This window comes from Notamacropus eugenii, chromosome 4, assembly GCF_028372415.1.
Source record: "Notamacropus eugenii isolate mMacEug1 chromosome 4, mMacEug1.pri_v2, whole genome shotgun sequence".
In the NCBI taxonomy this organism is placed as follows: Eukaryota; Metazoa; Chordata; class Mammalia; order Diprotodontia; family Macropodidae; genus Notamacropus; species Notamacropus eugenii.
The window spans coordinates 114,655,519-114,667,315 of record NC_092875.1 but is presented as its reverse complement, the minus strand read 5'-3'; the positions used below and the strand labels follow the sequence as shown (position 1 = coordinate 114,667,315).

Below are 11,797 nucleotides of genomic sequence, written 5' to 3'. Positions count from 1 at the left end.
AACGTGCTATCTACTTCCTGTTAGAGAACAGATAGATGCAGGGGGCAGATTGAAAAATAGATTTTTTGGGGGAGGGACATGACCAATGTAGGAATTTGTTTTATTTGATCATACATGCTTAAAGTAAGTATTTTGTTTTTCTTTTTTTCTCTTGTTTTTTGCCCTTTATTGTTGAAGAGGACCATGACATCAGGAAAGTGATGCCATGACTTTTAAATGAATTGGATTTAAGTGAGGGAGGCTCCAGAGCCATCTGGGTCCAATGGCAAAATATAGATGAGAAAAACTAGAGATGGCCCTAGATACAAAGGGAGACCTTGGCCTTTTTAAGTTAAGTCTTTCCCAGGTCTCAGTCTGATTGAGGCAACATCTATTCAGAGATTAAGGTTAGGTAAGAAATGAGGCAAAGAATGGCCTCTTTTATCTAGGTTAAAAAAAAAAAGGAAAAAAAAAGAAAAGAATGTCAATCTGAGCCATCAGGGCCCCATAAACAATGACCAAGTGAGACTTGGGGTGACACTTATTGTTGGCTAATCAATGAGAGCCAGAGTGATTTGGGTTTGAGACAAGGTCCTTTAAAAAGAAATCTAGCCCATAAACCTGAAGATACCTTGCAAAGTTTCAGTGATCAATATTAATGTTCCTTTGGGCCAAGCATTCACAGGTAAGGATATGATTGCCTATGTGGATGGAAGGAAATGAGGAAAAGAAAAGGAGTGATGTCTAGGAAGATTGGAAAGTGAGGGAGGGGTTGGATTGTGATGAGCTTTAAATTCCAAGCAAAAGTGTTTACGTTTGATTGTAAGGGTACTGGGGTTTTATTCAGTAATAGGTGACAAGATCAGACCTATACACAGAGATTGAGGAGTACATGACAGGAGAAAAGGCAAATTGCTTCTGACTGAAAAAAAAACAAACATTTTTTTTTTTAAAAGAAAAGAGTAGTGGAATCAAAGGACTTTGAATTCTGTCTTTAATACTTACTACCCATATGACTTTGGACAAGTTATTTCCCTTTCCTGGGCTTCAGCCTCCTTATTTGTAAACCAAGCATTTGGAACTTTAAAGTTTCTTCTAGCTCTAAATCCTGTGATCCTATGTTTTATTTATCGATAGCATGAAACAACCTCAGAAAAGACCCCGATTCTCAAAGGTTAGTTGTTCTTGTTTAAAAAGGGAAGGACAGTCAATTTAAAAAGGAAGGAAAAGACCAAACATTTATTAAGTACCTACTATGAGTCAGACACTGTGTTAAGAGCTTTACAGATGTCTTGTTTGAGCCTCATCACAACGCTGGGATTTAGGTTCTGTCATTATTTCCATTTTACAGATAAGGAAACTGAGGCAAACTTGCCCAGAGTCACACAGCTAGTAAGTGTCTGAAGCTAGATTTGAACTAGTGCAGGCCCAGGACTCTATCAGTAGTTATCAGTGGCACTATCTAGCTGCCTCTGTTAATAACAATTTCTTAAGCACCTACTATGTGCAAGGCATTGTGTTTGACACTAGGGATAAAAGGACAAAAAAAAACACCCAGTCATTGCCTTCAAGGAGCTAACATTTTATGAGGAGAATAAAGCATTTATATAGAAAAACCACATACAGTAAAATCTGAGAAGAAAAATTCAGTTCTAAGTATTTGTAGGTTCCCCATGGATCTATAAGACCCTTATCTGTGAGTTGCTGACATGTAGATAATAATAGGAAAAAAAAAATCAGTCACTCAGATCTTTTGGCTACAGATCTGGAAATATGTGGGCTCTGAACTGAGATTTTGGTTTCTCATCTGGATTCATGGCATTATGTGAGACACAGCCTGAGTCTGTAAGACTTATGCCTTCCCTATGCCTCATGGAGGAGACTGGAGTAGAATATTAATTCACTTTTGATGAACTGTCTCTACACACACACACACACACACACACACACACACACACACACACACACACACACACACTTCCTCTTGAACACTGATAATGAATCATTCCCAAATGGCATATTAATTTTAAATGAATGTCTCTGAAAATCTCTTCCCTTCCCCCTTTTTGTGAGAAAGGGTTATATTGTAAAGCTTTCCAACCGATTACCAGTGCCCATCAGATTTTGTTTCCATAAATCCCACAAGGTGAGGTGAATGGAGCTGGTCTACACTCACTAGCATGGATTGTAGATATCTTACTGCTTGCAGCAGCCAGTAAACTATTGATCCTGGGCTTAGATGCTGATTAATGAAGGATAGCTCCCAGCAATCCCCTCGAGTCCCAGCCAGGACCATTCTATTGTGTTACCTGCTTGATGGAAGAAAGCTTTAGAAACAGACTATGTTATTCATCCCAGGACCACAGGGAATGATTAAAGTGATATGGAGCTCCTTCCTCTTTCTAGGATTCTCATTCAGGATTCCTGTTGTTTTAGACAATGGCATTAGGATAGAGAGGATTTATGAAGTGGCCACCCATTGCCCCTTCCTTTCTCATGGCAGAACATTCAGCCCAGGCACTAGTACCAGACCCAGAGATTAAGACAAAGATCTTGTTCCCTTTCTGTTTATCCCCTTTTCCCCCAATCCCAAAGCATCTGGGTGGCTGAGGCAACTGTCTCTAAGCCTAGACTTAAGATATTTACTTCGACACTGTTAGTGACATAATGGTAGACAGCAAATTGCCCATTTATCAAAAGGAAGAGCCTTGGTACAAGTGCATAAACATGGCACTCATCTCAAAATTAAATTACCATATGTAGATAGTTTGGCTTGTCATTTATGTACTTGGATATTTATACACCAATCATCCTTAATCACCTCTGAGAGAACGAATGAGTGCATTTAAGAACAAATGTTTGCAACATAAACTAATGGTTCGTTGAAAATTTTCTTCTTGAAGGAGAAGACTACATGGGGAAGATGTCACTTGTTTTTCAGCCACGTCTGACTCTCCATGACCCCATATGGGGTTTTCTTTGCAAAGATACTGGAGTGGTTTGTCATTTCCTTCTCCAGTTCATTTTACAGATGAGGAACTGAGGCAAAAAAGGTAAAGTGGCTTTTCTAGGTTCATATAGTTAGTAAGTGTGGGAGATCAGATTTGAACTCAAGAAGAGTTTTACTGACTCCAGGCCCAGTACTCCATCCATTGTACCACCTACCTGCTCCAGGGAAAACAAGTTCCAGAGAGCACCAAGCTCTACTCCTTTAAGCAGGGCTCTGGTGCCATTTCCTCTCCAGGCCTTTCCTGATTTTCTTCTCCTTTCCCTGAAATTGTCAATGCTCTTTTCCTTTTGAAATGACTTTGGGGTAAACTTTGTTCTGCCTCTGACACAGTCCTGGCTTTGTGATCCCGGTCACTTCACTTCTCAGTGTCTAAAGTAATTCTCAAAAACTATGTTTCAGGATAGTTGCTGGTCTGAATTGATAGAGGGAATTTCCCTACTGGGAGTTTCCTGCAGTGAGAGATGAACTTAGAAGTCCAGACTGTAATTTTGTTCATGCTGGAGTTCCCCAGCAGAGGGAAGACTCTGTAGGGGTAGGGGTGGTTTCTTTCCTTCTTTGTGTACTTAGGAACCAGCCGAGTGTCTGGCACATAGAAGGTGCCTAGGTGTGGACTGAATGTTTGTTAATAAATGCATGATGAAGCATAATTAAGCATTTCTTTTGTGTTAAACACTGGAGATTCAAGTGGAAAAACAAGACAGCCCCTGCTCTCAAGTAGCTCAGATTCTAATAGGGACAGGATGGGTCAGGGAAGGAGATAACACATAGAGGAGATTTCAGCTGCAAGTTTTATGGAAAGATACCCTGGTCCTTAGGGTGGGGCAACAAAGCAGATGGCAATACTTCTTTTTTAACATAATTTCCCTAAGTAAGAGCATTTTGGTTTCTGATGCTGAACCATTTAATAGGAAGGAAAGATGTAAGGAAGGAAGTAGGAAGAACAAATATTTGTTCAGTACCTCCCTGTCAGCACTGTGCTAAGCACCTTGTACAATGATAATTTTCACAAATGTTACAGTAGTTATTTTACTAATTTTAATACTAACAAATTATTGACTTATATTTGTTTTATTGATTAATAATTATTTTGCAATAACTATTACAATTATCTTTCAGTTTTTCATAACAACCCTGGGAGGTAGGTTATGTTATTACCTCCATTTTGCATTTGAGGAAACTGAATCAAGTAGAAGTCAAGTGACTTGTCCAAGGTCACACAGCTAGTGAGTATCTAAGGCTAGATTTGAACTCAGGTGTTCTTGACTCCAGGCCCAGTGATCTATCCACTTTGCTCTCTAGCTGCTTGAAGAACAATGTTAAGAGCACAGTGAGAATTCTACTGTCTCTTGGTTCTCCTTTCACCTGCCTAACTGTTCCGTTTTAGTCTCCTTTACCAGATCTTCATCTAGACCACTCCTGCTAACTATGAGAGTTTTTGTAGTCTCTAGCCTTTCCTACTCTTTTTCTTCTATACAGTTTTGTTTTATGTTCTCATCAACTCTCATTCATTCAGTCATCATCTTTATGCAGATCCTTCTCAGATCTATTGATTCAGCCTATCTTCTGTCCTGACCTCTAGTCTTTAACCTCCAAGTGCTTATTGGATGTGTGTGTTTGTCCTTTGTTGCCGAAGAAGACCATGTCATCAGAGAAATGATGGCATGACTTGCACTTGACTTTGTTTTGAGTGAGGGAGGGCTGGCTTATTGGATAGCTTGAACTGAATGTACCATAGACATCTGGAACTCAACATGTCCAAAATGGAACTCATTATCTTTCACCCCAAAGATCTCCCTTCTTTCCTAACTTTCCAATTCTCATGGAGGGTACCAACATCCTTCTAGTCACCCTAGAATCCTGACTCTCCCTCATCCACCATATCTAACCTATTCCCAGGTTCTGTTGATTGGGCCTTTACAGTCTCTCTCTTATGTATCCCTTCTCTCCTCTGACTCTGCCACTGACCTGTCATTACCTCACAGCTAGACCATTGCAATAACCCATTGGTTGGTTTCTCTGCCTCAAGTCTCTCCACAATCCAGACCATCCTTCACTCAGCAATCAAAGTGATTTTCCTAAAAGTCTGAACCTGCCCCTCCCGTATTCAACAAACTCCAGTGGTTCCCTGCTGCCTCCAAGATCAAATATAAAATTCTCTGTTTTTCTTTTAAAGTGCATCATAACATAGAACCTTCTTACATTTACATTCTTCTTACACATTATTTCTCCTCACATACTGTACAATTCAGTGTCTCTGGTCTCCCAGCTATTCCTCTCCTAAGACAATCTATCTCTGAGTCCATGTATTTTTTTTTCCTGGATGAGTTCTATGCCTACAAAGTCCTTCTCCTTATCTCTTACTTTCTAGCTTCTTTCAAATCTCAGCCAAAATAATACCTCCTGCAAGATCCTGTCTGGTCCTCCTTAAGCTAATGCCTTCTTTTGGAGATCCCGTCTCCATCTAGCCTGTCTAGATTTTGTTTGTGTGTTGTCTCTCCCATAAGCCTGTGAATTCCTTTAGGAAAGGAGACCCCTCCTTTTCTTTGTGTCTCCAGTACTTAACACAAATAGATCCTTAATAAATGCTCCCTGACTTGGCTTTCTCTTCCAGGTTTCCAGATGCTGTTAACTACTGAGGAGCAAGACCTTTGTACTTGCAAGAGATAGGATTACTTTCCCCAATGATTTCTTTGAGGGCTGGACTAGAAGCTGGGAAGATAGAGTGGGATTGGAGGTGGGAAGCACTGCTATTTTCAGGACTCTTAACTTACCTGGTCTATACTACTTTCTGACACTCCCTCAGGGCACCATGCTGCTTAAGTTAGACTGACTTTCTTGCCCTGTTGGTGACAATTAGTTGGCAGATGGTGGGGATGGCTTATCCCTTGTTTACTGGGCTTGCTGTCCCAGACCATGCTTATGGGCCTGGTCTGGGCTGTACATAGGGTCAGGGGTCTGGGAGGTACTGTGATTTCCAGGGCTCTTGGTTTTACCAGCTTAAAAATGTCCATCAATTAGGGAATGGCTGAATGAGTTGTGGTATATGAATGTGATGGAATTCTATTGTGCTGTAAGAAATGATGAGCTTGATGATTTTAGAAAAACATAGAAAGATTTGCACAAAATAGTGAAGAGAAAAATGAGCAGAACCAAGAGGACATTGTATACAGTAACAACAGTAATGTTTTAAGAATGATTTTAAGCAAATAAGTAATTTTGACTGTTATAAATACCTAAATTAACTATAAGAGACATATGAAGACTCTAACTGCATCCATACAAAGAACTGATAAATCAAAGTATGTACTGAATAATTTTACATATATATATATATATATATATATATATATATATATAAACACACACATACCTCTTTCTGTCTCTTCCTTCTCTAAGGCGGAGGGAAGGGAAAAAAGTAAAAGAAAAAAGAAATTTACATGATAATTGTTGTGTGTGTGTGTTCATCCTTTATTGCAGAAGAAGACAATGCCATCAGAAATTTAATGACATGACTTGCACTTGACTTTGTTTTGAGTGAGGGAGGGCTGTGCAGGTCACCAGCCTCACTATTCCTCCAGAGCCATCTGAATCTAGGGACCAGATATTCATCAGGATGACTGGAGACAACCCAGGATGAGGCAATTGGGGTAAAGTGACTTGCCCAAGATCACAGCTAGTGAGTGTCAAGTGACTGAGGTGAGATTTGAACTCAGGTCCTCCTGACTCCAGCACTGGTGCTCTAACCACTGCACCACCTAGTTCCTCCTGACAACTTGTATATTTAAAAGGAATAGCAAGTTGTACATAATGGATTTACAGTTTCATGTACCATCATCTCTTTTTAAAAATTATACAATGTTATAAAAATTCTTGCTTTATTCCATAAATTAAAAATAAAGTAAATTTAAAAAAAGAAAATGGTAGTTGGTCAACTGTTGGTAATGGCAAGTGGTGAGGCTAGTAGTCTCCTCCATAGGGGCTGTAACCTTTGATACTGGCTGTGTGGGATTGGTGGGGGTGGTAGTGGTGAAGGCTATTCCCAAGCTCCTAAACTGTCTCCACTGGGGTAGGAGAGAATATGGTATTTGAGATGATGGTTTGACTTACCTGGTACATGCTCCTTCCCTTCCTGCCCTCAGGGTGCTTTGGTACTTCAGACAACTTTAATTAAGTTGACTTCTAATATTATTTACTTAAGGTCTGCAGGAAATTCCTGGCATAGTGACTAAGATTTTTTGCTTTTCATTCAGTTTGCATTCACCACGAGCATATTATGATATGATGAGCAATAATCTCTATCTCCTTGAATGTCTCAGAATGCTTTGTATGGGCCTTCCCTTATCCTTATCATATTTAGATTGGTATTATGGTCAACAATATCCTTGTATTATCTCCTCAACTATATTGTAAACTCCTTTAAAAGGGTTGTGTATCTGATTTCATCTTGGTGCTCTTAGTTCTTAGCACCAGTTTTTGTCCATTGTATAGATGTAAGTATATACAGAATAGATACAAATATATACATTAATTTGGGCTGGGGAAAGAGGAGGAACTAGCAGCTGGTTTAGATCAGGAAACATTTATATACAAAGTGGTGCTTGAGTTTAGTCTTGAAGAAAACTATAGACTTTAAGGACAAAGGTGAGGAGAGGATACATTCCAGGCATAAGGTACAGTCTATGCATCTATGGGAGATGGAGTATCATGAATTAGGGACAGTGAATAGGTCAGTTGGGCTGGACTGTAAAGTGTTTGAAGGGCACTGAAGTTTAAGTCAAGACATTAAGTACCTACTATGAGGCAGGTACCATGTTAAGCACTGAGGATACAAAGACAAGGTGAAAAAAGTCTTCTTTCAAAGATCTCACAATCAGTTGGGGGAAACAACAAGTAAACAGCTATATACAAATAGGGTAAGCTGGAGATAATTCCAGAGGGAAGGCACTAGCATGAAGGGGAACTAGGATGGCCTTTTGAAAGAACATGTTTGTTTAGCTAGGTTATGATGGAAGGGAAACTGAGAAGCAGAGATGAGGAGAGAGAGCATTCCAGGCAAGGGGGACTGCTAAAAATAATACATAAAGTTGGAAGATGGAGTATCTTGGATAAAGAAAGGAAGGGAGGCCAGAATCACTGGATCATAGAGTACACAGAGAGGAATCATATGTTGGACAAGAAAGGCAGGAAGGGATCATGTTATGAAAAGTTTTAAAAGTCAGAGGATTTAGAGGGGAATGATATATAGGACTGGATTTTAGGAATATTGACCATTCACTTACTGATCTTGTCTTTTGACTACACTTCCTCTAAAAGAGACATATGATCAAAGATTCACCTGCAATTATGCTTTTTTCCCCAAATTATTGCTTCATTCAAATGGCTCCCATTGACTTTATTACCTGTTTCATTTAAATTCTTCTTGGTTTTCAAAGCCCTCTGGAAACAGAACTCACTGTATTTTACCAGACTTATTTCCTTTACTCCTTCACTAGGAGACTTGAGTTCTGGAACAGTCAGTTATCTTTCCATCACACAAACCTGTTATGCTCAGCCTCACTTCTGGGACTCCTTCATGCTCTTCTTGGTTGACATTGATTTCCTACTCTTCTCCACTGAGCCAGATCTTCCCTATTCATCAAAGTCCATCTCTTCCGTGACTTCCCCAACCACTGCTGATCATCCTCTCTTCTGACTTCTCATAGCAACTAGATTTGGAGGTGGATGAGACATTAGAGATCACTTAGGACAACCACCATCGTCCTCTTTGGCATTTCCTAATGAAACCAAGGCCCAGGGAGGGGGAAGTGATTTGACACAAAATTCAATCCCTGGTATCTCGACTCCAAGTATAGGATTCATTCCATTCTAGGAGAAGACTCAGCTCTGTTACTAGTTACCTGAATGTGAATAACTGAATTAATCTCATCACCTTTCTGGGTCACCATTTCCTTATAAACACTCATCTGCTTGATTGGTTGTTTCCTAATTACTTACTGAATAAGTAGACTAATCAGTGACTTGCCTAAGGTCAGTTACCCAAGTATCAGAGCCAGAATGGGAGCTCAGGTCCTTTAATTCCTTTGCTCTTGCCATAAATTGTGTTGATCAGCCCTAGACCATGTTGAACCAGTGATTATCACTCTAAAACAGCAATGGTATTGCTTTTCAGTGCATCACAGTTTCCACTATACACTTTAATGTTTAACTCCATACTATATTACATTACTCTTGTTTCATATACCTTACCTGGGTCTTCCCAACCATCTAAATTAAATTCTTCTGGAAGGCAAGGAATAAAGCATGTATGACAACATACCACTTCATCTGAAAAGCAAAAAACAAAAGGAAAGGTAAAGGCATAAACAATCTATAGATGATCTGGGAAGTGGTGTTTCTAGATCATTTTAGTAAATTGCTTTATTTTATTCAAGAATTGAACAGCAAATACTCAGACTTAAGTCAAACAACAGAGGCATAGAAGGCATGTCTATAAAATAATGTGAATAATTTTTCCATGTGGTTTTTGAAATTAGTTTCATCTTTAATATGGCTCCATGAATAAAGCACTGGGCCTTCAGTCAGGAAGACCTGAATTCAAATTTGACCTCAGACACTTACTAGCTTTGAGACCCTGGGCAAGTCACTTAATCTCTGCTTACCTCTGGAGAAGGAAATGACAAACCACTCCAGTATCTTTGCCAAGAAAACCTCGTAATGGGGTCAGACTCAGAAAGAGTCTGACATGATTGAATAACTTAACAACAGTAACATCACCTGTCAAAACTTGAACAAATTACTATTAGGTTTACATCAGAAGTCATATCTGCCACATTTCACAACCTATTTTAGCAACCTGATTCCATTTGAATTACATATTTAATTATACGCTTTCTTGTTCTATGCTCTAATTCTTTCGTATGTACCTCTGGAATTCAATTAAATTCAACAACACCTACTATGTGCCAGATTCTATACTAGACAGTGTGGCTCTAAAGACCGAAATTCAATAATCTTGACTCTTAAGGAGCATACTTTAGGAAGGGGAGAAAATGACACATAAAAAGAAAAGTATAAATGAAATATATTTGGAGAAAATACAAAGCAATTTATTGGGAGCCGGGTGAGAACTAAGAAAAAGTGAGATAAGGAAAGGCTTCTTCTAGGAAGAAGAGCCTGTGTTCATCCTTCATTTCTGAAGAAGATATGCCATCAGGGAAATGAGGACATGATCTGCAGTTGACTTTGTTTTGAGGGAGAGAGGGCTGTGCAAGGTTACCAACCTCACTTTTCCCTCCTGAACCATCTGGGTCCAGTGACCAGATATTAATCAAGATGACCGAAGATGGCCCAGGATGCACTGGGAGACCTTGGACTCTTCAGGTACTCACTTAGAGTGAGGTAATGTCCATTCAGTGAATAGGCCTTTTAAAAAAGTAATCAGGGAATGCCTCCTTTAAGGAGCAAAAGAAAAATACAAGTAAATCCAACTGGGAGGGAAAGAGCAACAGTAAGTGTTTCTTGAATGTAGACTAGTCTCATACGTCTTATCTATTATCAAAACACTTAGCACATGCTAGGCATGTTGTATGTACTCAGTAAACACTTGGTCATTTTTGTTGTTATTGTTGTCACTGAGTCGTTTCTTATTTTACTCCATCAAGGAAGCTCTGGAAGTCACATCATTTTCTCTGACCATCAGTTTTGACTTAGGCCACTGTAGCACCCCAACTCCATAGCTGTCATCTGCTGAAGCCCCCCCCCCCCCCCACAACAGCTGCCCTTCTTGGTATTACATGTTGTAAGGTCTCTTTCCATTCTCGTATTCTACTTTTCAAACTTTAGTACTCCAAGGTCTCATAAAGTTTTAAAATTCTATAATTCTGTGCTCTAATACTCTGATTTGAAGTCTACGTGCTAATATTTTCTATTTTTAGTTCCCTTCTAGCCATGATATTCTATATTAATTAAATCTCTTCCACCTTTATCATAAAATGATTCACAATAACTGCATTTATGCAATATTTTAAAGTTTAGAATTATTCATTCATTTTTGAACATGGTGGTAAAGTTCAGTGATCTTGCTCCAGGATTAAGAAAAGATTATAATACTTCTGATGGGGTTGGGGGATGGTGGGGACATAAAGGGGAGTTTGCCTTAGATACTGCATGACTGATTTGTGAGTAATAGGGCTTTCCATACAATCAACCCAGGGGAAGTTATCAGGGTGCTTGGGGCCAGCTGTCAGAGATGCGTGTCTGACTCTTTTTTTGGGTGGGGGGGAGGCTGAGTGAAAACTAGACTTGCAGTTTGAAAACTTCTGTGAAGTAGATCTGCTTTAATAAAAAGAAGAAGAAAGAAAGAAACCAACCTGAACATTCTTTTACTTTGCTTTCTTGCTCTGTGACTTCTCAAGAAGCCTGGGTTGGAGAATAAGCCGTATGCAATGAAATAGCTTCACTTATATTTTCTAGAATTTTCCTTTGAACTTTTTAGGGAAAGATCGCCTTTGGAAATTGGGAGAAGTTCAGTAAGGACTCAAAAAGAAAGTAAACCAAGTCTTCTTTAGCAGAGCTCTGTGTTCTTTCTCATTGCTCATGGTTAGAGAGAGGGAAGAGGGGACAGAACAATGGCTAAGTCTTTCAATTTAAAGCCCTGAATGTGATTTTGGAGGGGAGTGATCTAGTCATGCAGAATGATTGTGTAATAAATGAAATCTTGTTGGAGAGGAGGGAGAGTGATGAGGAAAGTGGACGTTAGACTCAGTGGTTGCCTTGGTTTTTTGCAGGGCTGTTGTGAATTTCACTTAA

The 11,797-nt window shown here is 39.4% G+C and overlaps 1 long non-coding RNA gene across 1 annotated transcript; it reads right to left on the bottom strand.

Annotated features, from left to right (window-relative positions):
• Window positions 1–8,152: 8,152 nt before the first annotated feature.
• LOC140498229 (uncharacterized) lies at window positions 8,153–11,797 on the bottom strand. Its single transcript, XR_011965029.1, has 3 exons — window positions 11,359–11,797; window positions 9,236–9,313; window positions 8,153–8,694 (listed from the first exon to the last, which is right to left on the bottom strand). It is a non-coding gene; the product is annotated as an uncharacterized lncRNA (long non-coding RNA).